Consider the following 19,439-nt stretch of genomic DNA (forward strand, 5'->3'; position numbering starts at 1 on the left):
TCTAACCTGTAAACCGAAACTTAAAGCAACTTTTTTTTAACATTTTCATGTTACCATGAACTTTAGGAAACGGGCGTAAAATATCTGTTGCAAGCGTATAGTATTTGAAAAAGCATTGCGACTTATCAGTGCCTCTGTAGCCAAGTTGTGCAGTCACTGGGTGCTGCTACGAAGGTTGCGTGTTCAATCCTCTGGAATATAGAGAAAACATTTCATTACAATGTGTTACATTGTGTTCAAATGCAAAATTCTTGCGAGAAACATTAAGCTGTTACAATTTAAACGGAAGATCCCAGGGATATTATAACATACATCTTTATGAGATTTAACCCGACTGGAGAACAATAGGATGACGCCACTGGGGGTTTATTGTGTACGATAAACAACTCCCGCTCGTTGTTTATTTCTGAAAAGACACCAGCTTTACGATAATATATTTCATTGATCAACCGTACAGGACAATAAAATGAGGCAGCAACTTAACATCAACAACATTATATTATCTTCAACAGCTGTTCACATGGTTATCTTTAAAACATATTTAAGATTTAATAACAAATGTAAACAAACCTTCAAAATACGGAATTTCCTGAATAACGATGACGTCATTACGAAACACTCAGCTTATTTTACCTTTGTCACAAAAGACCTCACTGTCTGAGCACTCGTGTCTCATGATATCGTTGCGATAGGTTTTGGCCAGATTGAAGAATAGCTCTTGTGGTGGTCGTAAATTTAGTCTCATTTAGCTAAGATTTGTCTTAGCTAAGACAACTTCGTGAATAGGCTGCCAGTACTTAATTTTATAGATATCGCTAACATAAGATGGTTTCAATTGAAAATCAAACACATGATAAAATCATACGGTAAAGAGTTTTTTGTTCCTCAGTTTATCTGGGATAAAAGTGAGATATTATATCAAACTTGAAAGGATTATTGCAATGATATTTTTTTTGTATAAATGTCTGCTTGTTCCGCAATGTCTCTTGATGATGGACGGTGAAACATAAGAAAAAGGGGATTGTGTTTTTCCTTTCACAACTAATAATGATTATACTCGGCAAACAATGATTTAATCAAGTAAAGTATTATCATTTTATTCAAGATATGATGTCATGCTTTGAAAAAGGTGATGTCAGTGACCCTTTCATGCTGATGGATGCTCATGTATATTGCTTTTGTATTTTCATGTATGTATTGCCGTTAGTTGAGTTTACAAATGTATATGATTCTTATTTTCATTTAGATGCTGAAATTTGTCGAAAAAAACTGGGGGCAAAAGAAAGCAGACCGAGTTTAGTTTTTTATGTAATTGAAAACTGAAAGGACTGTTGTAAAATTTGACCATGTTTATTGAACCAAAACTCATTCCTGCAACATTTTGTAAAACGTAATCTGAGGCAGGGTAAGTAATAATTAAATACCCTGCCTCAGATTACGTTTTGTCGCTTTTTACCCCAGTCTTCTTTGAACGAATTATTCGTTCAAAGAAGACTGGGGTAAAAAGCGACAAAACCCTTACCACATACAAAAGAAATCACTACCAGAAGCAGAGCCGATTGTATCATTAGGAACATGTGTTTATGAATCACTTTCAAGTAGTGATGATACCAGGTGTTCACGAAATTGTGAATATATCCTGCCCCATCGGTGGCACCCTCCACCAACACATGCTAAGGCATATGTTAATTTGCAACCACTAGACTGTTAATAGCGTCCTCCTGGAGAGCGCGGAAGGTCCGGGGTTCGAACCCCGGCCGCGTCATACGAAAAAACGTTACATGATGGCACTTGTTATCACCCTGTGTGGCAACAAGGACTGGCCGGCTCGGAGTCAGTATACTGTGTATGAGTGGATATTCCTGTTAAACTGCAGCATGGTATCTTAGTAGGCCAACACACACACACACACACACACACACACACACACACACACACACGCACGCACGCACGCACGCACGCACGCACGCACGCACGCACGCACGCACGCACGCACGCACGCACGCACGCACGCACACACACACAGAGAGAAATACATGCAAGTCTCTATATAAGTGTAATAATTTTGAACGCCACGTTAAACCCTATTTCAACCCTCCTTCAATCTTCGTTTCCCTTTTTTAAATAGGAAGAAAAGGATTTTACTTGATCAAATATAATAAAAGTTTTCAACGTTATTTATGGTTTAATGTTTCAACGTAAATGTCATTGGGTGCAACCGAGCTATATTTTCTTCATGACGTGCCTAAAAATATCTTCTATATGAACTGCACGATGAGTGTATAATGCATTTGCATCGCGAACGAGGAACAGATGAGCAGCCTCTCCAACTTCAAGCTCGCTGACATGATCTTGTTTCCTTTCAAACTGGCAATCTGTCAAAGAATGTTTGGCGAGAGATGTGGATACTGTAGATAGCACAGAAAGCGTAGATAGCATCGATAACATACGAGTATATACTGTAAAAAGTATAGATAACGCAGATAGCGTAGGTGACATGTGTACTGTAGATTGCGCTGATATCGTAGATAGTGAATATAGTGTTTGTAGTGCAGATACTGTAGATAGTGAATATAGTGTTTGTAGTGCAGATACTGTAGATAGTGAATATAGTGTTTGTAGTGCAGATACTGTCGATAGTGAATATAGTGTTTGAAGTGTAGATAATGTAGATAGTGAATATAGTGTTTGTAGTGCAGATAATGTAGAAAGTGAATATAGTGTTTGAAGTGTGGAAATTGTAGATAGTGAATATAGTGTTTGAAGTGTAGATAATGTAGATAGTGAATATAGGGTTTGTAGTGCAGATAATGTAGATAGTGAATAAAGTGTTTGTAGTGCGGATGCTGTAGATAGTGAATATAGTGTTTGTAGTGGAGATAATGTAGATAGTGAATATAGTGTTTGTAGTGCAGATAATGAAGATAGTGAATATAGTATTTGAAGTGTAGAAATTGTAGATAGTGGATATAGTGTTTGCAGTTAAGATAATGTACATAGTGAATATAATGTTTGAAGTGTAGATAATGTAGATAGTGAATATAGCGTTTGCAGTGCAGATAATGTAGATAGTGAATATAGTGTTTGTAGTGCAGAAATTGTATATAGTGAATATAGTGTTTGTAGTGCAGATAATGAAGATAGTGAATATAGTGTTTGTAGTGCAGATAATGTAGATAGTGAATATAGTGTTTGCAGTGCAGATAATGAAGATAGTGAATATAGTGTTTGAAGTGTGGAAATTGTAGATAGTGAATATAGTGTTTGAAGTGTAGATAATGTAGATAGTGAATATAGGGTTTGTATTGCAGATAATGTAGATAGTGAATAAAGTGTTTGTAGTGCAGATGCTGTAGATAGTGAATATAGTGTTTGTAGTGGAGATAATGTAGATAATGAATATAGTGTTTGTAGTGCAGATAATGAAGATAGTGAATATAGTATTTGAAGTGTAGAAATTGTAGATAGTGGATATAGTGTTTGCAGTTAAGATAATGTACATAGTGAATATAGTGTTTGAAGTGTAGATAATGTAGATAGTGAATATAGCGTTTGCAGTGCAGATAATGTAGATAGTGAATATACTGTTTGCAGTGCAGATAATGAAGATAGTGAATATAGTGTTTGAAGTGCAGATAATGTAGATAGTGAATATAGTGTTTGCAGTGCAGATAATGAAGATAGTGAATATAGTGTTTGTAGTGCAGATAATGTATATAGTGAATATAGTGTTTGCAGTGCAGATAATGAAGATAGTGAATATAGTGTTTGAAGTGTAGAAATTGTAGATAGTGGATATAGTGTTTGCAGTTAAGATAATGTATATAGTGAATTGGGGTTTGTAGTGCAGATACTGTAGAAAGTGAATATAGTATTTGTAGTGCAGATAATGAAGATAGTGAATATAGTATTTGAAGTGTAGAAATTGAAGATAGTGGATATAGTGTTTGCAGTGCAGATAATGTATATAGTGAATATAGTGTTTGAAGTGTAGATAATGTAGAAAGTGAATATAGTGTTTGTGGTGCATATAATGTAGATAGTGAATATAGTGTTTGAAGTGCAGATAATGAAGATAGTAAATATATACTCTTCAAAAAAGAAACTTGACACTGACTTTCAAAATGTAATATAATGCGATTGTTTCAAAATAGGACACAGAAACCATAACTGAAATACTGTTTGAAGATCAATGTACACAATGTTCAAAACATTAATCGTGTCACCTAGACAGACACACATACACGATACAGTTAATGTCACAGGGGTACAGAAAATGTCAGTATCGGTTGTGCCCACCACGTGCATCAATCACCGCTTGACACCGACGACCCATAGATGCAATCAAGTTGTCAATAACACGCTGTTGGATGTGCTGCCATTCATACTGAAGTGCATCAAGAAGCGCCGGAAGTGTTTGGGGCGGTGGATTCCTTCTGCGAACGCGTCGATCCACCTGTCCCGCAGATGCTCAATCGGGGACAAATCTGCTGACCGGGCTGGCCAAGGTAATGTCTGGATGTTGTTGTGCTGTAAGAAGTCCTGACAAACACGTGCAATATGTGGTCGAGCGTTGTCCTGCTGGAATTGTCCGCCATGAACGTTGACGTGAGGAAGAACGTAAGGCTGTAGGATCAAGTCTCTGTAACGCACACCTGTCAATGCACCTACCACATGCACGAGAGGCGTCCTACCACCGTGATGAATTCCGGCCCATACCATGACACGCCCGCCGCCAAATGGGACAACCTACTGCACACAGTTGGGGGCGTTACGTTCACCCCGACGTCTGTAGACACGTGCGCGCCCATCAGAACGTGTGAGTAGGAAACGGGACTCGTCAGTAAACAGTACATTTCTCCACCTTGCACGTGCCCATCTAACCCTCTGTTGGCACCAAAGCAGACGGTCCGCCAGATGACGTGGGGTCAATACATGACGTCGAACAGGTCTTCGTGCAAAAAGTCCAGCCTCCCTCAGTCTGTTGCGTACCGTTTAATCTGATATTCTGCGTACCCCAGGGATCTGTGTGGTTGTAGACGTGGCTGTGGTAGTGCGGTCTCGGATGTGTCGCAGCCGGATGTATCGATCTTGTGCTTGGGTTGTCACCCTTGATCTTCCTGACCTTGGTCTGTCGACAACTCTGTTGGTGTTGTTGTATCGGGTCCACAGTGCGGAGATTGTCTGTCTGGATACGCCAAAGTGCCTGGCCACTTCTTGCTGAGTTGCTCCAGCTTGTAATCTCCCAATGGCGTTGTTCCGTTGAGCTGCATTCAGTCTTGGCATTCTGTCACCGCCTCTACTGCCGTTATAAGGACTGTATAACAGCCGTTGATGTGGATTTGTATACCCATTCAGCAGGGGGGCCTGCAATGCCTAAATGCAGATTCCTGTGCTGCACGTTGCGGTTGCGTTTGGATGAAGCTGTAAAATTGATCCCCAAACGCTACGTTTATGTGCTTTGCATGTGTTTTCGCGAATTATAGACACATCATCTTTCTGTTTGACTTATTTGGTTCTAATTTAATGTAGTTATTTTAGATATTTGGCAAAATGTGGTTTTACATCTATGTCAAGTTTCTTTTTTTGAAGAGTATAGTATTTAGAGTGTAGAAATTGTAGATAGTGGATATAGTGTTTGCGAGGAGATAATGTAAATAGTGAATATAGTGTTTGTAGTGCAGACAATGTAGATAGTGAATATAGTGTTTGTAGTGCAGATTATATAAAAAGTGAATAAGGTGTTTGTAGTGCAGATACTGTAGAAAGTGAATATAGTGTTTTTAGTGCAGATACTGTAGATGGTGAATATAGTATTTGAAGTGAGGAAATTGTAGATAGTGGATATAGTGTTTGCAGTGCAGATAATGTATATAGTGAATATAGTGTTTGAAGTGTAGACAATGTAGATAGTGAATATAGTGTTTGTAGTGCAGATACTGTAGATAGTGAATATAGTGTTTGTAGTGCAGATACTCTAGATAGTGAATATAGGGTTTTGTAGTGCAGATACTGTAGATAGGGAATATAGTGTTTGTAGTGCAGATACTGTAGATAGTGAATATAGTGTTTGTAGTGCAGATACTGTAGAAAGTGAATATAGTGTTTTTAATGCAGATAATGTATATAATGAATATAGTGTTTGTAGTGCAGATAATGAAGATAGTGAATATAGTATTTGAAGTGAGGAAATTGTAGATAGTGGATACAGTGTTTGCAGTGCAGATAATGTATATAGTGAATATAGTGTTTGAAGTGTAGACAATGTAGATAGTGAATATAGTGTTTGTAGTGCAGATACTGTAGATAGTGAATATAGTGTTTGTAGTGCAGATACTCTAGATAGTGAATATAGGGTTTTGTAGTGCAGATACTGTAGATAGGGAATATAGTGTTTGTAGTGCAGATACTGTAGATAGTGAATATAGTGTTTGTAGTGCAGATACTGTAGAAAGTGAATATAGTGTTTTTAATGCAGATAATGTATATAGTGAATATAGTGTTTGTAGTGCAGATAATGTAGATAGTGAATATAGTATTTGAAGTGAGGAAATTGTAGATAGTGGATATAGTGTTTGCAGTGCAGATAATGTATATAGTGAATATAGTGTTTGAAGTGTAGATAATGTAGATAGTGAATATAGTGTTTGTAGTGGAGATAATGTAGATAGTGAATATAGTGTTTGTAGTGCAGATAATGTAGATGGTGAATATGGTGTTTGTAGTGGAGATCCTGTAGATAGTGAATATAGTGTTTGCATTGCAGATAATGTAGATAGTGAATATAGTGTTTGTAGTGCAGAAAATGAAGATAGTGAATATAGTGTTTGAAGTGTAGAAATTGTAGATAGTGAATATAGCGTTTGTAGTGCAGATACTGTAGATAGGGAATATGGTTTTTGTAGTGCAGATAATGTAATGTGTGGATGGTGTAGATAGGGTGTAAATACTTAAGTGTATTAAGAGTTTGTGTGGGTGGGGGCTAACAGTGAGTAGCAGTTGAGTAATCAGTGTGTCTCTCTTATACACAGTCTGTAAGCTTCAGCTGTACGGCTGCTGCGGATAGGGGATAGTAGGTGAGTGTCAAATATTGGGTGAATAAGTATTGATGTCCCATACAATTCCCTATCTTCATTTGCATCATAAGTTCCCGTGATATTTTAGGTACTTGACTTGCTTTTGCATGTGTTTCTAACGGGTGTCGGGACAGGATACGCTTACCTTTTTGCTATGAGTATGGAAAGGGTTTTGTCGCTTTTATTAATTACGTATACGAAGACGTTCTCAACGGTACGTGTGTTTCCAGGTGAACAATTGATTTGCTTTTGCATTTGTTTCTGACGGGTGTCACCGGTGGGGCAGAATACGCTCATCTTTCGCGAACACCTGGTATTTTTTATGAGTATGGAAAGGGTTCTGTCGCTTTTATTAATTACGAAGACGTTCTCAACGCCATGTGGGTTCAATTACCGCATATCACAGCAACGTGCGAGACGGGTCAGAAAGTTACGCAGGTTGCAGCTTTGGTAAAACACTCGAGCACAGGTACGTGTCGACAGGCCAAATATGATAACTAGGGCGAATCTGGGGTTCGAACCCACACCTATCAGATCCTTCCCGCGGCAGATTCCCTCCCCTTTGACCGCTGAGCGACATGTGGCCCAATGCGAATTGGATGTGGTTACACAAACCCATCGGCCGAGAAGGGAGTGGATGGTAGGAGTGGAAGGAGGGCGGAGGAAGGTTATGTGTCCAGTTGATGGTCAAGAAAGTGGCCATAGGTCAAGGAGGGAAGATGCAATGGAGGGGAGGCTGTCAATGAAGCTGGCGAGGTAATGACTTCATTGAACGTTATGAGCATTACATTGTTGACTGTTAATTCCGCATCGCTCATCAATATAAATTAGTCAACTCGCGAACATGTGACTTATTAGTACTGAATCAGTGTGATCGATCGCCTTAATATGGGAGTGAAAACAATCCGAAAAGATACCGTCAATCACGTCAATAGCCGCTGTAGAATTACCAGGGAGAATATCCTGTATGTTGATACGCGAAGGCCACTGGTTATTACCAATACATAGTCCCCGAATTGATTTTCGTCATATCAGTTTTTCATTCGACCACTATCCAAGTGTATAGCACCCTGTGGGCTATAACAGGTTATAACCACCGAGCAATACAGACATTCAATGCCAGTATTTCACAGTACGGCAAAACCTCGTTAAACCGAGCCCGGTCGTCCGGAACCCCCCCTTTCTTTACTGCAATGAACGTATACGTGTACAAGGACATTACTCCGTAACCTTATTCGATAACCCATGCATTTGTTAATCCGAACATCACTGGGATCTATACGAATTGAATAATCGTAATTTTCTATAGTGAGAAATGATGCGAAATGTGACAGACAAGTGTAGCATCGTTTGACGAATGCGATACACTAATCTTATCAGGATTATGATATTTAGATATAACTAAACATAACCTAAAAGAATATCATTCTTCATGAAACGATTCATTATTTCGAATACAATCTATGAAAGCGACAACATCATAATTCATCTTTAGATCCTTCAGCCCCATAACTTTGATTAAACATATTTGGCGGAATCTCTTAACGGTAACGACTGATTGGAAGACAGATCTGGAATGTACATGTTCCCAACCACAAAGTTCATGTAGCTAATTTCCACAATCGTCTTTTCCGGCTGAGTGTGCGTATGGAAGTGATTCTAGAAATGGAAGCACCGGCCTTGCCTGAAATGTCACCTGCAACACCGAAGGGGAACCAGCGTTCGCTTCGAACCACTACTCCATTGATCCGCCGTCCCCAACGGCCACTACACCATCAGATTTATAGTTCGCTGATCCCATCTGAATTTTTCGACAAAAAATGCTAAAGGGAAAAGGGCATTTTCGGACGAAAACGTATCCTATCATTGTCAATCCTGTAAAAGTCAAATGGTCTGATTTGTCACTTAATCGACCACAATCGTCAGTAATTTCAAACGCTGGCTGTCTGCAATTCGCTGAAGAAGATGTTTTTCTCTCATGAAACCTTTCGTTTTCATGAATTTCTAACTTGGGACTCTAACCCTAACCCCATTTTACTATGTTTGGGAAGCAAGAAATATGCATAGGCGGATGAAGCAGGATATGTATTAAATTCTCGGATATTTTATGGATTTATTTTTTCAAATTTCTTGATACCGTTCATTTAGACAATTTATACTTCTTTTATTGGGATTTTCGTGCACTTCAATTTGCATAGAATAATGCGCAATATTTTTTACCCTTTGTAATTCTCTATGAACTCTTTTGAACTCATCACAATATTCCGCCTTGGCGTTATGCTCCCGTGTCCATCTTGTTATTCTTGCTTGTGTACGTGACGAGTACACGGTAGCTTTGTTGGACAGCGTGCATTCGTCACGTCAAAAATCCGGTTTTCATCCCCCTGCCGATACAGTATGAAACCCAGTCTTTGTGTCTTACACTTGAATATTGAAAAAAGCCGATACTTGTGTGCGCATTGTATAGATCGGTATATTATTTTGTGCAATACGGTAATGGTTAGTTGCTTCCTGATCACCTAAACACAGCGCGTACTTTGTCGTCTTTATGTTGAGATATCGCTTTCCTCTGTTCCAATATTTCACCATTCAAGCGGATATGTGTTAGCAATACAGTCATGCTATGTTTAACTTACAGGGGCCACTTGGCACAGATAACGGGAATCATATGCACAATGTAAGTCATACCGTCACTGAACCCAGATAACGGGAATCATATGTACAATGTAAAGAATACCGTCACTTAACCCAGATAACAGGAATCATATGTACAATGTAAAGAATACCGTCATTGGGCTCAGATAACGGGAATCATATGTACAATGTAAAGAATACCGTCACTGGGCCCAGATAACAGGAATCATATGTACAATGTAAGGAATACCGTCATTGGGCTCAGATAACGGGAATCATATGTACAATTTAAAGAATACCGTCACTGGGCCCAGATAATAGGAATCATATGTACAATGTATGGAATACCGTCACTGGTTCTAGATAACGGGAATCATATGCACAATGTATGGAATACCGTCACTGGGCCCAGATAAAGGAATAAAATGTTAACTTACAGGGGCCAAGGCGATACTTTGACATAAAAGTATATTAATTTCTTTTCAGAAAAAAGGTATACTTCAAATTGTTAATACCAATCAACATTGCCAGTTGAAAGTTGTTTGGAATACTGTCACTGGGCCCAGATAACGGGAATCAAATGTGCAGTGTATGGAATACCGTCACTGGTTCCAAATAACGGGAATCATACGCAACTGTATGAAATACTGTTACTGGGCCCAGATAAAGGAATCATATGCACAATGTATGGAATACCGCCACTGGGCCCAGATAAAGGATTCATATGTGCAGTGTATGAAATACTGTTACTGGGCCCAGATAAAGGAATCATATGTGCAGTGTATGGAATACCGTCACTGGTTCTAGATAACGGGAATCATACGCAACTGTATGAAATACTGTTACTGGGCCCAGATAAAGGAATCATATGTGCAGGGTATGGAATACCGTCACTGGTTCTAGATAACGGGAATCATACGCAACTGTATGAAATACTGTTACTGGGCCCAGATAAAGATTCCGAATCATATGTGCAGTGTATGGAATACCGTCACTGGGCCCAGATAAAGGAATCATATGTGCAGTGTATGGAATACTGTCACTGGGCCCAGATAACGGGAATCATATGTGCAGTGTATGGAATACTGTCACTGGGCCCAGATAAAGGAATCATATGTGCAGTGTATCGAATATTGTCACTGGGCCCAGATAAAGGAATCATATGTGCAGTGTATTAAATACTGTCACTGGGCCCAGATAACGGGAATCATATGTGCAGTGTATGGAATACCGCCACTGGGCCCAGATAAAGGAATCATATGTGCAGTGTATTGAATACTGTCACTGGGCCCAGATAACGGGAATCATATGTGCAGTGTATGGAATACCGTCACTGGGCCCAGATAAAGGAATCATATGTGCAGTGTATGAAATACTGTCACTGGGCCCAGATAAAGGAATCATATGTGCAGTGTATGGAATACTGTCACTTGGCCCAGATAAAGGAATCATATGTATAATGTATGGAATACCGTCACATTGGTTTTGTCACAATGCACAATGTTTTGTGACTGTTTATGCATATTCCTAATTATAAATATCAAACAGATGAAGTGATTTCGCTTGATTGGTCGCTTTTATTTCTAGTTCACGTTGGTAAATCAGTGGAAGGGAAGTAGATATTGGACCATTATTTAAAGTCACATTATCGATATACCTGAAGCTTTAGTAAAACCTCTTGCCTTGATTTTGCCACTCCGAGCAGAAATTCCGATTCGTATGCAACAAGAAACAGATCAGTAAGGATTATCGTAAAGACTATACACAAGGAATATCGCATTGCAACAATACTGCAAAGAATATATACCGCATAGTGGCCACAATAAGGTGAGGTGAATTGGGGTTAACATCTTTAACAAGAGTATTGCAGTTATACAGCGACGTGCACGAACGTGTGTGTGTGTGTGTGTGTGTGTGTGTGTGTGTGTGTGTGTGTGTGTGTGTGTGTGTGTCTGCTTGTACTAGTCCGGACTGATGCCGATTTATAGTGCTAGCCCACTGAGATACCTTGCCGCAGTTTAACATGAATACCCCACTCAGACACAGTACACTGACTCCGAGCCGACCAGTCCTTGTTTTAGCCCCTTAATACCGAGCGCTAGACAGGGTAACAACAAGTATCATCTTTTAACGTCTTTTGGTATCGAACCCCGGACCTTCCGCTCTCCGGGCAGCGCTCTACCACTAGACCACGGAGGCGGTCAGTTGCCACAATAACAATACCTAAGAGGCAACAGAGGAAGCTCAAATCACCAGTACACAGTGCAGGAACTATAGTTCAGTAGCAATACCAAGACGACGTTCGTGTCTACATGTTCAACTTTACACGTTGAACGGATTGAACGGTTGTATCTGAAAGGTACACGACCTTAACACTGACGTCACCAATCACGTGACTGACCACTATGAGAGTGATTTACTGACCGAACTCTGTCGCTGCCCTGGGACGTGGGAGACGTCTTTGACATGAGCCGGTCTGTATCGTGAATGGAACTACATTGATAATAAACTATGACATAGTAATTAGTATCGATCCGTTAATGGTCGAAGTAGAGGCATGGTCGTTTGCCGTTCTTGCCTAAGGAATAACAGGGTGCATTTTGGCGACATGATCAAAAGCATTGGTTCTATAATTTGCTGATTATGGCGGTTGGAAGGCAAAGCACAGTGGCATTTCCAGAAGGTATCAATCAAGATGAATCTAATCTAATCTAATCTAATTTGGAATTCGTTTGTTTGTCGAGTAATACATTGCACGTTTACCCTAAAACTAATATTCATAAGCTTTGAGCATGTTTCAAAACAGGGATCATTCATTAATTTGTAAGATGATGCAAATAGTTTAAAAAAATATAAAAATCAGGCATCAGTCTTATAATTGAAATTTAACCAATATAATGTAAATGATGATTAAAAAGGGTAATTAAGTGATAATAGTTGTTCAGGACATAATACCTTTTTATTAGAATTGTTAAAAGAAATTATTTGGTATAGGCAGATGAGAAAAACATTGTAAGACAGCAGTCATTCGCACAAGTGTTTCTCTGGAATGAGTGATTGCGTGAGTGATTGCGTTATTGCTTGACTGAGTGAGTGGGTGAAAATTGTTTTTGGGTACAGTGTGCAATATTCAAGCTAAATGAAGTGGTGGACAGCACCATGGCACCGAGTTAGGATGCACAAAGTCAGGTCACCTATTTTAACCACCGGGTACTCAATTTAGTCGGGGCCCCAGCATGGAGAATATTGGAGAACTTTTCAGCCTCGACATCCCCCAGGTCCCCGGAAATACCAATCGCTGGAACAGACAGAAGCCCTTCGAAATATTTTGCAACGTGAGTGAGTGAGTAAACGCCGTTTTAGCAATATTCGAGCTATGTCATGAATAAGAAATGAGCTTCACACATTGTACCGGGGAATCAAACTCGGGGCCTTTGGCGTGACGAACGAGCGCTTTAATCACTAGACTAACCTCCGCACCTACTTTGCAAAGAAAATTAAATTGGCTGTCTTTTCTGAAAAGTAAAACATTTGTTTAGGTATGAATACTACTTTTAGGCGCTTATTCAAGATGATTAAGTGGACCAATACTCAATATTCAGCAACACTAAGAATGGAATACAGAGTACATCTACCTTACTATAAAGAACATTTTTTGGTTTGCCCGCAATATACCACTGCTAGTGTTTATCACCAAGAGCGTAAAAACTCTGCCTCTTACCATTAAGATGACATGCCGTATTGTTCTAAGCGGTATTAAACCCAGTGTCGCCCACTATATAAAAAAAGGTAATAGGGGTAATCTCACAAATAAGACCGTTCAATAAACTCGTTGTAGAAATATGGAAATAGAGTGTTTGGAAACATGTCTGAAGAACATACATGTACGAACAGTTGACAAAGGCTCTGCAATTAGTTTCAAATATCTGGTGTTGTAAAATCCAGGTTCAAGCCGATTTTTACCCTCGGCTTGTCAGCACCATAGCCATCCACACTGGTTTCTCCGCAGTGGTTTACGTGCACAAGCTGCGTCACTTTGGGCTTTGCTCCAACTCTAGCAGACATGTCGTGATGTAACGGAAACACCATTGAATCCCCTCGTTCAAGAAATAGACGTTGGTTTGAATGATGTCGTTCAATTGTGTCTGTTTGGGCATGTAATTGTGTTAAACATCACGTGCTCTGAGAGCGTTGTCGGTCTGTCTTGGTGAGTGAGTGAGTTGGTTTAACGTCGCTTTTAACAGTATTCCAGTTATATCGCGGCGTGTCAGCTTAATGTGTGAGGAAAAGCCCGCTGTTTGTCTTACATGTCTTAGGAATTTATAGATGTGTAAACTGTAGAGAGATGTTGTGTTTGGGATTGGTGCCACCGGTAGGGCAGGTAACGCTCACCTTTTCATCACTGTAGGTATTGATTCATAAACATATGCTTATGATATAGCCGGAATCATACAACGGACTCGTATGCTTATGGAAAGAGATTTGTCGCTCATATATATTTTAAGGCTTACGAGTAAAGTATAAAAGTAAAGTGTAACTTATGTTGAAAAGTTGTTGTGGAAATTGCTAAGAACGTGTGTCACGAGAGTTTACTATTCTATTCTGTGAAGTGATACCCGTGTCTTCCCCTTCACTAGTCCGTACATACATGTATCTTCTCCTTAACTGGTCGGTACAAACATATATCTTCCCCTTCACTGGTCAATACAAACACGTATCTTCCCCTTCACTGATCGGTACACACACACAATTTCACTGGTAGATCCAAACACGTATCTTCCCCTTCACTGGTCGATACAAACACGTATCTTCCCCTTCACTGATCGGTACACACACACAATTTCACTGGTAGATCCAAACACGTATCTTCCCCTTCACTGGTCGGTACACACACGTATCTTCCCTTCACTGGTAGATCCAAACACGTATCTTCCCTTCACTGGTCGGTACATACAGGTATCTTCCCCTTCACTGGTCGGTACATACCCGTATCGTCCTCTTCACTAGTCCGTACATACACGTATCTTCCACTTAACTGGTCGGTACATACATGTATCTTCCCCTTCACTGGTCGGTACATACCCGTATCGTCCCGTTCACTAGTCCGTACATACCTGTTTATCATCCAAAACTGGCTCCCACAGGAGATATCGCTGCAATGAAATTGCATCACAATGCTTTGCAGACCATTGTGACGTCATTGGTAACCATGATGTCACAATCAAATGACATCACTAATGGCTCTGCTACTGAAGCTGTTAGCTGTTCTTTTCACACTTAAGACACTGCTTATTACTGTCTACAAACTGAAAAAGTTGGAAGAATGATGTTGGATGATAAATAAAATCTCACCCTCGTGATAAAAGTGGAAAAGAATCCTTGGCAAGCCTCGGAGTTTTCCCACTTTTATCAACTCGTGTTGATATATTTGATATCAAAAGACACTCTGGTGAGATTCTCTTTATCTTCCCCTTCACTGGTATGTACATATACGTTATTTCCCTTCACTGGTCGGTACATAACCGTATCTTCCCCTTCACTGGTCGGTACATACCCGTATCGTCCCCTTCACTGGTCGGTATATACATGTATCTTCCCTTCAATGGTCGATACAAACACGTATCTTTCCCTTCACTGGTCGGTACATATACGTATCTTCTCCTTCACGGGTCGGTACATACACGTATCTTCCCCTTCACTGGACTGTACATACACGTATCTTCCCCTTCACTAGTCCGTACATACACGTATCTTCTCCTTCACTGGTCTGTACATACATGTATCTTCCCCTTCACTGGTCTGTACATACATGTATCTTCCCTTTCACCGGTGGGTACATACACGTATCTTCCCCTTCACTAGACCGTACATACCTGTAGCTTCCCTTCACTGGTCGATACAAGCACGTATCTTCCCCTTCACTGGTGGGTACATACATTGTACATGTATCTTCCCTTTCACTGGTGGGTACATACACGTATCTTCCCCTTCATTAGTCCGTACATACCTGTATCTTCCCTTCACTGGTCGATACAAGCACGTATCTTCCCCTTCACTGGTGGGTACATACATTGTACATGTATCTTCCCTTTCACTGGTGGGTACATACACGTATCTTCCCCTTCATTAGTCCGTACATGCATGTATCTTCTCTTCACTGGTCGATACAAACACGTATCTTCCCCTTCACTGTAATAACAATTACTGTGAAGTAACACACACTCACCATCTATAAACAGTTATACATTGACAACAGAAAGATACTGATTATCAAAATTTAAGAAAAAACAAGGCACTAATTCATTCCAAGATTTTAAACATTGAAACAATAGGACTGTTTATTTCCTCAAATCAAATTTAGGTATTCAAATATGTTTTTCAAAATTTCATTAACCTTTTTGTTTTGTGGTTGTGGACAAAATAAAAGACGACCTTGAAATTAAACTGTGACGTGAGGCATTGATTTTTCAAAACCGTATTTATGCTCGTAAAAAAAGAGGGCCCTGAACACGAATAACATTTCTGATTGCCTAGGTGAAGAATACCGATAAAAAGTTCTGTCAATACCAACAACTTTATTCAATTGCAATTAGTTCAGATCAACCTTTGACAAATATCTTTTCGCTGAGATCAGAGAGCATGTCTATTGTTAAAAAAAAGTTAAAAAAGATAAAATGCTTTTTCGGTGCTAATTATTTTTTCCCGCATCTTGTAATCGATTAGTTAATTGTAGCACCCTCGATGAGTTGTGTTGCTGTACAGTTCACAATTATGGTGGCAAGTAGTTAAGAATCTATTGAATCAGCTACAATAATTACAACGCTATACTACGCCCGGCGTGGGAAGGCACGCATATGCCGATTCTCGTTTGGAGAAAATATGATTTCACGCAAAATTATTTTATCGACTAAGTTGTTGAAGCCTTGCATATAGGTCAATAGGCACATGGAAAATCACAGACAGTTACAGGAACTGTCTTTCAAACAAACCGCATGACCTTCTGACATCTCAGTTGTATTCAGTTCATTTCGTGTCTAAAATTAACTCAAAAGTAAACCAATTCAAAGGTGCCAGTTGTAATTTGAAACGGCTGCAAATGTGACTGCCTTTTCTGAACGACCTCAAAAGCCGTTGCACGTTTATTAGGAATTTCTTTTTCTCGCCCTATAGGAATGATTTGCTGGAGGCGAGTTTATGAGAAAGATATTATTTCAAATACGTCAATGCTATGTCAGGGTTTCTAATTACTTCAGAGGATGTTATTCCTGCTGCAGTCATTAACAAAGGTTTGTTATGCCTAAATGGTATGTAATTTCTGCTATTTGGCATTGGAAAGTGAGGTTAAAAGCCTACAGCGTTGATTGGAAGTGCTTTTAACATTCTGATAATTATGAATGGTGGGCTTGTAGAACTAAGACTGATAAGTACTTCAGGGATTTCCGTTGTGTGTAGTTGATACACTGCTTTCCTTGTTCCATTGTTCAGCTTGAGCAGTTTTAGGTTCCTTCTGTCGAGAGGTATTGGGTTTGATGGATGTCTTGTAAACATCGTTTCTGCAACTGCATTCCTCTTCCAGAAACTAACTATCTGTGACGCATGTGAATATTTCCCTTGCCTGTGTTTAGCAGGTAAAAGGATGCACAATATATTCTGTGGTATTCTCGCAGCAGTTTCTTCTTCTTTTATTAGCACCACGAAATGAGGCGGAGAATTAGGTTCCGGCACCTTCCGCTGAACATCAATGGGGACGATTCTTTTCGATAATCCTCTATTGATTACAAGAATGACATTATATATATGATTCACATGTAGAAGAAGTTCAAAATCAAACACCTTGACCTCAACTGCCGGGCAAACGAAAGTATACACCCATGTTTGATAGTGGCTAAAAATGAAACAAACAAGAAATGGTTATTCGATTGTGATGTATTTGAAAGTATCATATTTGTGTTTTGGACCATAAGTTTTTCGGCGACAGTTTTCATTCTAGAAACGTTTAATAACGTATGCTCTTTTGGTCAATTCCAGTTTTCAAGTGCAGTGTAATATTTTACATGTTATAGCCCTGTTTGAAATTTGAAAAGCTGTACATGTGTTTAGGTGGTACTCATTTTTTGAAATTATGACAAATATGTATACTGTGTTGTGATACCTGGGTAACATGCTTCATCCATAGCGGTACTGGTAACATATACAGGGCCGTAATTCATCGATGTACCTTCCTCAGGGTGTGCCTTGGTGGTCGGCATGTTGGTTGTGTTTCAGTATTTCCTAACCTTTGCCTTGCTGTAACTTTCATGGTTGAATTAGAGTCTTTCAATCCATTCTGCTTAGGAATCATGGCATCACATTTCTAATCAGAAATGGATACAGTATTGTCGGGAATATTGACGATATATCTTCATGCTTGGTTTGTGTTCAAGCATTATTGCATTTTGGGTTAACTGTTAACGTTGGTGACTGTTCCAGAAACATATTTTTGATCTCATTATCGCGCGCATCTTTGTTTGAAGGTACTTTGCATTGTGATTTCCGTTTCCTCAACCGTTTGGTTCCTTTACATGGACACTGGGAATATTTAAAAATGTGAACAGAAAGGTTCCCTGACAGGTCCCAAAGGGATGAGAAATATTATTTGTTCTAAATATAAAATCAGGAAAAATAATTTTGCGTCAAATTGATCCCTGGAATTCTTGAGGAATTGAGTTATTGGTACAAAACACATGTTTGGCTCCTTTCAAAGATGGAATTGGATATCTTGAAAATCCTATTGATCCTCTCTCCCGAGCTCCTCAATATTAAACTGTCGTTGTGGACATTCTGGACGTAAGTGTAGTTCAGTTTAAACGACTCGGTCCCCACTTGTTGATGGATGTTTGCCAGGTGGTTAGGACCTGAACTGATCTTAACTCTGCGACAAGCATAAGTCGAGGTAGTAGTTTCAGAGCTACAGCAGTCATGGCGGTAAAATTCCTCACGGAACGTTGCTTTTGTACTTGGTAGACTCCGTTAAAGCAGCATTGTGTTGCTGACGGAGATTCAGGGTTGTTTTTGCCAGTGCTAGCCTTGGCCCGTGCTTCAGTAGTGTCGGTCGATGGACCTGTTAGAGGCATTTTTGGTTTGCTTACTAAATACGTAGTATTGAATGGCACAGTGTACTGCAATTTGTTACATCGATTGAATCACGAAGATCTTTCGAATTTTGCACTGAATACATTTCTTTAAGAGTATTTCTTTCTCAATCCTAACGGACAGTGGGGCAGCATAGTGGTTAAAGCGTTCGCTTGTCACGCCGTAGACCCAGGAACGATTCCACTCACGGTACAATGTGTGAAGCCCATTTCCGGTATTGCTGGAATATGGCTAAGCGGCGTAAAAACAAACTCACTCAATTCCAAATTTAAAGAAAGCCCCGTACCATTCAGCTTAGCGAAATGGATATCATGTTAATTAAATATTAAGTTTGATCAATACTTAGATTTAGTTATTTTCGTTGGAATTGTATGACGTCATCCACAATACACATCAGGTCATCATATCAGGACGTCATAGCATCCCAGAGTGACGCCAGGAGTGCTGCGGCAAACCTTGTATTTTACAATGTGGATAAACGTTATGTGTTTTTAGATGTTAACATTTTAATTTTTAAAAGATCCGGCCAACATCGTGGGTCCCAAATCAAATATCCGGGTATCGAATACTTAATAACAAACACAAATCTGAAAACAC

This window comes from Haliotis rufescens, unplaced genomic scaffold, assembly GCF_023055435.1.
Source record: "Haliotis rufescens isolate VD_foot unplaced genomic scaffold, xgHalRufe1.0.p SCAF_6, whole genome shotgun sequence".
Taxonomy (NCBI): Eukaryota; Metazoa; Mollusca; class Gastropoda; order Lepetellida; family Haliotidae; genus Haliotis; species Haliotis rufescens.